The sequence below is a fragment of the Lynx canadensis genome, chromosome F2, assembly GCF_007474595.2.
Source record: "Lynx canadensis isolate LIC74 chromosome F2, mLynCan4.pri.v2, whole genome shotgun sequence".
Taxonomy (NCBI): Eukaryota; Metazoa; Chordata; class Mammalia; order Carnivora; family Felidae; genus Lynx; species Lynx canadensis.
In genome coordinates this window covers 59,818,963-59,827,674 of record NC_044320.2, presented here as the reverse complement: position 1 = coordinate 59,827,674, position 8,712 = coordinate 59,818,963, and the positions used below count along the sequence as shown (strand labels likewise).

Here is an 8,712-nt window from a genome sequence, read left to right as displayed (position 1 = left end):
ATGTGAGTTTTACCACAATAAAAAATTTTAATCAAAACATTAGAAACTCTGCTGGTTATAAGCATATAGGGTAATGGAAAAATATTAAAACAAATATTTAGTACACTGTAATTTAAAATATTGGAATCATTGAGGCATTAAAGTGTTTTACTTCTCTGTAAAAAAAACAAACAAATGTTAAGCCATAGATAGACATGTATAGTATGATACATTGAAAAAAATTCAAAACATGCCAAAGTATACAGTGTACTTTCTATGGGGACATATATTTGTATATAAAGACATTAGATAAGAACTGGAAGGATATACACCAAATTAATCACAGTAGTTATCCTTGGGTAAAGGAAAAGGGGACCAGATGGTGGGTGATGGTTAAAAGGGACTTATCCATAGTGCTTCAAGTTTTTATGAAGAGAATCAATTCATGAATTATTTATATAAAATAGCCTCTAAACATATAAAAAGATGTTCAAACTTACTTTAAAAAATCCAATTAAAACTACACTGGAAAAAAAAAGTATATTGAAATTCCCCATTTCTCTTCTTTTGGATTGGCAAAGATTTGAAAGCTTGATGATATATTCTTTTGGCAAGGCTATGAGGAAACATTGCTGCTGGGAAGGCAAATTGTACCACGCCTACAAAGGGGAATTTGGCAATATCTAACAAACCCGGCACTCTACTTCTAGAAATTCACCAGGAACATAGCCTCTAACAATACAAAAATAAACTCCCAGGGTGATTCATTGCAGCATTACTTGTAATTGCAAAATATTGGGAAGTACCTTAATGGTTAAACATGGAAGACTGGTTGTATAAATTTTGTCACATACATACAATCTGGTTGTAGGTAGGATGATCTCTAAAACTGATAGGGATTTCTAGGACATAGTAAGTGAAAAAAGGAGATTGCAAAAGTATATGTGTAGTACCCAGCTTTGTTGAAGAGAGAAGGAGAAATTAAAGAAAATGCATATGTCTGCTTATTTTCACTAGCCAAAATTTAATGAACTTAGTGACCTATACAGAGGGTGTGTGGAGGAGACATGAAAAGTATACAGGCAGGAGTAACACTTCTCTGAGCACACCTTTGTATATAAGTTTGACTTTGAGTTATGTTAATGTTCTAGATATTTTGAAATAAAAGAAATCAACAAGGATCAAAAATTTCCTAACATGGAATGTAAATAGAAACACATAAAGCCAATTATATTTTTAAATGAATGTCATGTCTACATTGAAGGGAGAAAAAAAGAACTAATCCAAGTAACTTTTGACTATACAATAATTTGACTATACACCATTCTTTTTTTCTTTATTAAAATTTTTAATATTTTATTCATCACTGGGGGCGCCTGGGTGGCGCAGTCGGTTAAACGTCCGACTTCAGCCAGGTCACGATCTCGCGGTCCGTGAGTTCGAGCCCCGCGTCAGGCTCTGGGCTGATGGCTCGGAGCCTGGAGCCTGTTTCCGATTCTGTGTCTCCCTCTCTCTCTGCCCCTCCCCCGTTCATGCTGTGTCTCTCTCTGTCCCAAAAATAAATAAAAAAAAAAAAAAAAAAAAATTTTATTCATCATGGATTTTATTTTTGCATTCCTTTGATTTTTTCAAAAGACTGTATTAAAATATTACTTTTCTTCAATATTGAGTCTCTTTTTTTTAATATGAAATTTATTGTCAAATTGGTTTCCATACTACACCCAGTGCTGCTCCCAACAGGTGCCCTCCTCAATGCCCATCACCCACTTTCCCCTCCCTCCCACCTCCTATCAACCTTCAGTTTATTCTCAGTTTTTAAGAGTCTCTTATGGTTTGCCTCCTTCCCTCTCTGTAACTTTTTTTTCCCCTTTCCCTCCCCCCACCCCGGTCTTCTGTTAAGTTTCTCTATACACTGTTCTTCTTAGTAGTTCTTTCTTCCCCCTACAAAGTAGGGTGCAAATAGCAATTCTAAAGCTACTTTGTGTGTATTGTGGGATTGACCAAAGGAATAAATATATTAGTTCGTTGGGAGTTAGTGTAGGGTCCTCATTACATAAGAAGGGAGATACAAATATGGACAGTGGGAAGAAGAAGAACCCTATAAGATTTACTGGAATTGGTATTAGTTGAGTTTATGATATCTAATGTCTTTCCTAACTCTTTTAATTGAAGGGTTAAATTTAGTGCACACAGTGTAATTCCCTACTAATAGGAATTGGTACTCTTTTTTTTTTTTTTTTTTTTTTTCTCCCTCCACATATTTCCTCCCCCCTCTACCCCTCACACCCACCTCTGGAAACCACCAATCTGTTCTCTGTATCTATGGACTAGTACTGTTTTGTTTTTCAATTTTTAGATTCCACAAATAAAAGAGATCATATGGTATTTGTCTTTGTCTGGCTTATCTCACGTAGCATAATACCCTCTTGGTCCATCCATTTTGTCACAGATGGCAAGATTTCATTCTTTTTTTATGACTGAATAATATTCCATTGTATGTACATAGCACAATTTCTTTATAATTCATCCGTCAGTGGACACTTAGGTTGTTTCAGTCTTGGCTATTGTGAATAATGCTGCAATGAACATGGAGGTGCAAATATCTTCTTGAGTTAGTGTTTTTGTTTTCTTTGCATAAATACCCAGAGGTGGAATTGTGGAATTATATGGTAGTTCTATTTTTATTGTTTTTATTATTTTTATTTTTTAGAAGCATACTACAATAGTTAATTTTATTTGTTCAAGGGCTCTGTTGCAAGCACTCAACCAAAGATGGGCTCTGATTCTGTGAGCCCAGATTCATATATTTAGGAAGATAAAAGCAAACTGTGATCCATGTAAATGGATGAAAAACTAAAGGCTCACAGTTAATCACATTGTAGTTTTAAATTTCGACAACCTAGAAGTCGGAACTCACAGGTCTTTTAGGTCCTTCTGGATGTCCCACAAGGTATCTGCTTTTTTTGGGCTGAGTGACTTCATCATTCTTCAGCTTCCGGATCATAATACTGGTTAATCCCCGATCATTCAGGATACACAGAAGGCTCAGGAAGACTTCATTCTCAATGCCATACATCCCCTTCACCATTCTTGACACTGGATGAATCCTGGATAGATTTTCCAATATGGATTCAATGAGATCAGCCACACTTAATCCAATAGCCCAGTTGGTATATCCTTTTAGCTTAATGGCTTCATAGGCACTTTCAACCATCATCTTATGCACTTACTTCCAATTTTCACTGTCATTGTCTGTTCCCATTTCTGGATTCAGTTCTTGGAGAGAAATGCCACATTCACTCCATTCCACACAGCCACACCTGAGTTGCCATGTTCTCCCAGATCCATCCATGGCAGCTGCTGGGACGAATGCCATGTTTTTCAGCCATAAGGCAGCAAAATCTAGTGGAATCCATGTTATACCTACTTCCAATCACATGGTGTTTGGGTAGTCCACTTAAGTTTCCAGGTAACCTATGTGAGAATATCCACTGAGTTGGAAACCACGGTTATGATACAATCAGGCCTGTGATTGACTATCTGAGGAATAATGAATTTGAAGACATTAACATTCCTCTTCACCAGATTGAGATGGCTCTCTCCCTCCTGCTGGTGGACTCCTGCTGTTACCACCACAATCTTAGAATTGGTAGTCACAGAGTAATCTTTATCTGCCACAATTTTTTGGTGTCTGAAGAAATCAGCTCCCATGTTGCAGATCCATCATTTCTCCTCTGAGTTTATCTTCTAAAACATACAGAAGGGCAAGGTCATGAGCCAGAGACTTTCCCAGAATGCTGATGGCACATGCCATACCAACTTGTTCAACACCCATTGCAGTGATCTTATTGTTTGGGACAGTTGTCTCTTCTTCTGCAACTGGTGCCATCAGTTTTTCCTTAAGAGTTGCCGTGTGCTCAGAGAGAAACTTCTGTAAGAGTCGTGCAAAGAGGGCAATGACAACTACGTGTGACTCCTCTGGTGCAGTATCTGCAAGGAGTGGTAGTTCTATTTTTAAATTTTGAGGAACCTCCATACTGTTTTTTTTATAGTGGTTGCACCAATTTACATCCCACCAACAGTGTATGAGCATTCCCTTTTTTCCACATCCTCACGAACACTTGTTATTTCTTGTCCTTTAGATAATAGCCATTCTAAGAGGTATGAGCTGATATCTCATTGTGGTTTTGATTTGCATCTTCTTGAGCATCTTTTCATGTGCCTGTTGGTCATCTGGATATTTTCTTTGGAAAAATGTCTATTCAGATCCTCTGCCCATTAAAAAATTTCTATTTCACAGAAATAGAAACAACCACCCTAAATTTGTATAGAACCACAAGAGACCTTGAATAGCCAAAGCAATCTTGAGAAAAAATAACAAAGCTGGATCATCATGCGCCCTGATTTCAAACTATATTACAAAGCTATAGATTAAAATCATATGGTATTGGTATAAAAACAGACACATAGATCAATGGAATAGAATAGACAGCCCAAAAATGTTTATTTGATTGCATATATGATTAACTAATTTACAACAAAGGAGCCCAGTGGGAAAAGACAGTCTATCCGATAAATGGTGTTGGGAAAACTGGACAGCTAAATATAAAAGAACAAAACTGGACTACTATCTTACACCATAAACAAAAATTAAGTTAAAATGGGTTAAAGACTGGCAAGTAAAACCTGAAACCATAGAACTCCTAAAAGAAAACATAGGCAGTAAACTCCTTGACATAGATCTTGGTGATAAGCTTTTGAATCTTACACTAAAGGCAAAGGCAACAAAAGTAAAAATAAACAGTGGGATTACATCAATCTAAAAAACTTCTGCACAGCAAAGGAAACCATCAACAAAATGAAAAGGCAACCTACTGAATGGGAGAAAATATTTGCAAATCATGTGTCTGATGAAAGGCTAATATCCCAAAATATAAAAAGTTCATACAACTCAATAGCAAAAAAACCCAAACAATTCAATTTAGAAATGGAATCTGTACTCTTTACATAATAGCTGATTTTAGGATTGAGGCAAGGAAAGTCTGATAAGCCTAAGACATTGTATTATTCACAAAAGTAAGGAAGTACCTCCTCCCAACCCCCATTGATGGCAACATGTTAAAAATATTCAGAAACCAGCTTGAAATGTTGCTCACTGGCCACAATCTGGCCAATTAGTGCATCAATATGTGTAAGAAGAGTAATAGATTACTACTCATTGAGGAAAAAAGAAAATCGAGGAGTCCTTACTAGTAATACACAGATTAAGTAAGTAAATAAGTGAATAAATAAATAGGAGAGAAGGGAGTGTTCTTTCTTATATGCCAACTAATAATGGAGTTAGAAGAATAATGGAGTGGGGTGCTTGGGTGGCTCAGTCGATTAAGCATCCAACTCTTGATCTTGGCTCAGGTCATGATCTCAAGATTTGTGAGTTCAAGCCCTATGTGGGGCTTCTTGCTGACAGTGTGCAGCCTGCTTGGGATTCTTTATCTCCCTCTCTCTGCCCCTCCTCTGCTCTCTCTCGCTCTCTCAAAATAAATAAAATAAACTTTTTTAAACAAAGAAGAAGAATGGAGTTACAAAACCACTGTTTTTGTTTTTCTTTTGTTTTGAGAGTAAGCTCATGCATGCATTTTCATGAGCGTGAGTGGGGTAGGAGCAGAGGGAAAGGGAGAAAGAGAATCCTAAACAGGCTTGATGCCCAGTGAGGAACCTGTCACGGGGCTTGATCTTATGACTGTGAGATCATGACCTGAGTGTAATCAAGAGTTGGACTCTTAACCAACTGAGCCACTCAGGTGCCCAAAACCAACATTTTTAACCATTATGGTCCAATTTCATTTAGGGAAGAATCAAATATACATGCTAAATCTAGGGAGGGGAAGTTTGAAGAGAAATTAGTAATTACAACAGGAAAAACAGTAACTATCCAGTAGGGAAACTGAACAACACCCTAACCAAGTGATCACAATGAATACCACCAATGAAGTGTAAATGGGCATCATCATGTGCCTCCAGAGGGGACTCATTGAAAGGATTCACTACCCTTTGGTAGCACTGTGGCCAAGAAGCACCAAACTTATCAGGAGGATGCATTAAAAAAACACAAACTGGCCTGTGTTTTTCAAAAATGTCTGTGTCACGAGGCAAGGAAAGGCTGAGACATGGCAGCTAAATGAAATAAGTAATCTTGGCCCAAATAAAAATTGCCTATAAAAAAAATTCTTAGGACCTTTAATGAGACTGAAAAGTGCACTTTAGATTAAATTCAAATTCCTTATTACACTTCCTGAATTTACCTTTGTTATGTAAGCATATATATCCTTGCTTAAAAGGGGTAAAGGGCATGGTATGTGCAATCCTCTCTTGGATGGTTTAGAAGAAAAAAAAATATATGTGTAGACACATATTTTATATATATATATATATATATATACACACACACACACACACACACACACACACACATATTACAGAGAGAGTTATAAAGCAAAGGTAGCAAATGTTAAAAATTGGTTAATATAGGTATATGAGAGTTTTATTATCCTTGGAACTTTTCTGTAAATTTGAAACTATTTATTTATTTATTTTTAATGTTTAGTTATTTTTGAGAGAGACAGAGACAGAATGTGGTATGGAGCCTTGCATAGGTCTCCATGCTGAGCATGGAGACTGCTTAGGATTTTCTCTCTCTCTCCCTCTGCCCCTTTCTCCTGCTTGCACTCTCTCTCTTTATCTCTCTCTCAAATAAATATAAAACAAAAGATATTTAAAAGTATCTAAAAATAAAATTTAAAAATTAATTTAAAAAAACAAAGGGATACTGGCATTATACCTTTCTAGTCACACTAATAGAATTTGAGATGTGGACTCACTCAAAATTCTGCTCTTTTTACCAGTATGTTCCAACAAGAGTGTGGCACTTAGGTAGGATAAATGAGTGCTATAATCTTGCAGAGGCAATTTCTTTCTTTCTTTCTTTCTTTGTTTTTTAAATATATTTTTAAATTTTAATTTAATTTTATTTATTTAACTTTATTTTTTATTTTTTATTTTATTTATTATTTATTTTATTTTATTTTATTTTATTTTATTAAAAAATTTTTTAAACGTTTTTTCATTATTGAGAGACAGAGACAGACCATGAACATAGGAGGGGCAGAGAGAGGGGGAGACAGAATCTGAAACAGGCTCCAGGCTCCGAGCTGTCAGCACAGAGCCCGACACAAGGCTCGAACTCACAAACTGCCAGATCATGACCTGAGCCAAAGTCAGAGGCTCAACTGGCTGAGCCACCCAGGTGCCCCCAGAGGCAATTTCTTAATTAAAAAAAAAAATGTATATACATATATGTGTATATACATACATATGTATATATATGTATACATATGTATGTATATACACATATATATACATATATATGTATATATATTGGTTGCAGAAAGTTCCAGTTTCCAGACTTTTGCAGTCCTTAACAGTTAATGTTGAAAATTCAGCCCTTAGGATCTGGACAACTTTTGGTTTATTTCCTTTCAAAGAGGAAATGGCCTATAGGCGGGTTAATACACAAATCAGAAGAGTCTCATTCATCAGTGTCTAATGTCTGGCACACAGTAGATGGCAGTGAATATTTATTGTTGCAGATTAGGATCACTAACTCAAAAAAAGATTACAGAGTCATCCAGAGGTAAGGTTGTCCTGAAGGGAGAGTGGTTGGAGGTGGTGAGCTGGAGAGACATGCTGGATGAAGTGACTGTCAATGAAATTAAGGACCACATCTTGTATATCACAATTGTGTTGATGTTGGGTTCTGGCTGTCAGAGTTCAGGAGGGTTTTATTCAGGGCTTTGGAGAGGTAAGATGCAATCTTAGACCTGAAAATAATGAAGTGAAATACTCAATGAGGGTGGCTGGGAAGAGGGTATGTGGCAGCAGTGGGGCACTGCCATTGTCAGTGACCTTTTTCCGGTTGAGGTTGACTGGAATTTGCTCATGTTAGTTGTTGCTAGGTGACCCACACGTTTGTCATTTCGAATTGGCCTGATGTGCTTCATTTTGCTTTTCTGCTTGTTATTGTTGGGCATATGGATTACTTATAATGTTTGTAATTAGAAACAACACTATGAAGATTTGTGTGTGTGTGTGTGTGTGTGTGTGTGTATATAGACACACACACACACACACGCACACACACACACACATATATATAGGTGTGGTTTACTCACTTGGTGTGTATTCTTCCAAAATGGACAAAAGACATCCATAATTTTATAGTTGTTTTTTTTAAATATTACCAGATAGCTTTCCAGAAAGTTGAACTAATTCACATTGTTTCTTTCTTTTTGTTTTAAGATCCTAATGTTTTATTTTTTTAATTCACATTGTTTCTTGTAACATATAAATATACCTGCTTTCTCACAGCCCAGCCAACTATGGGATACTTGTAAGCACATTTACACATTACACATCTTAAATTGTCAAGAGCAAAATTTAACTGATATGATAAAAATGGATGAATTCTTAATTATGACTTGAATTAGAAAAGGATGATTAGGCAAGATTAAAAACTGAAATTTTGGCATTCTAAAGGTTAAAATAATGACCAAGTGCCAGGCATATAGTTTAGTGGAAATCAAATACTAAGAATGTAATATATATGAATAAAGATGTTCTAAAGATTCAACTTGTTAGAATTTTAGGAGATGGAACTCATTACAGAACTTTGGCATT

At 36.1% G+C, this 8,712-nt stretch overlaps 1 pseudogene; it reads right to left on the bottom strand.

Annotated features, from left to right (window-relative positions):
• Positions 1-2,892: 2,892 nt before the first annotated feature.
• LOC115506044 overlaps positions 2,893-8,712 on the bottom strand; it is a 117,120-nt pseudogene continuing 111,300 nt past the window's right edge.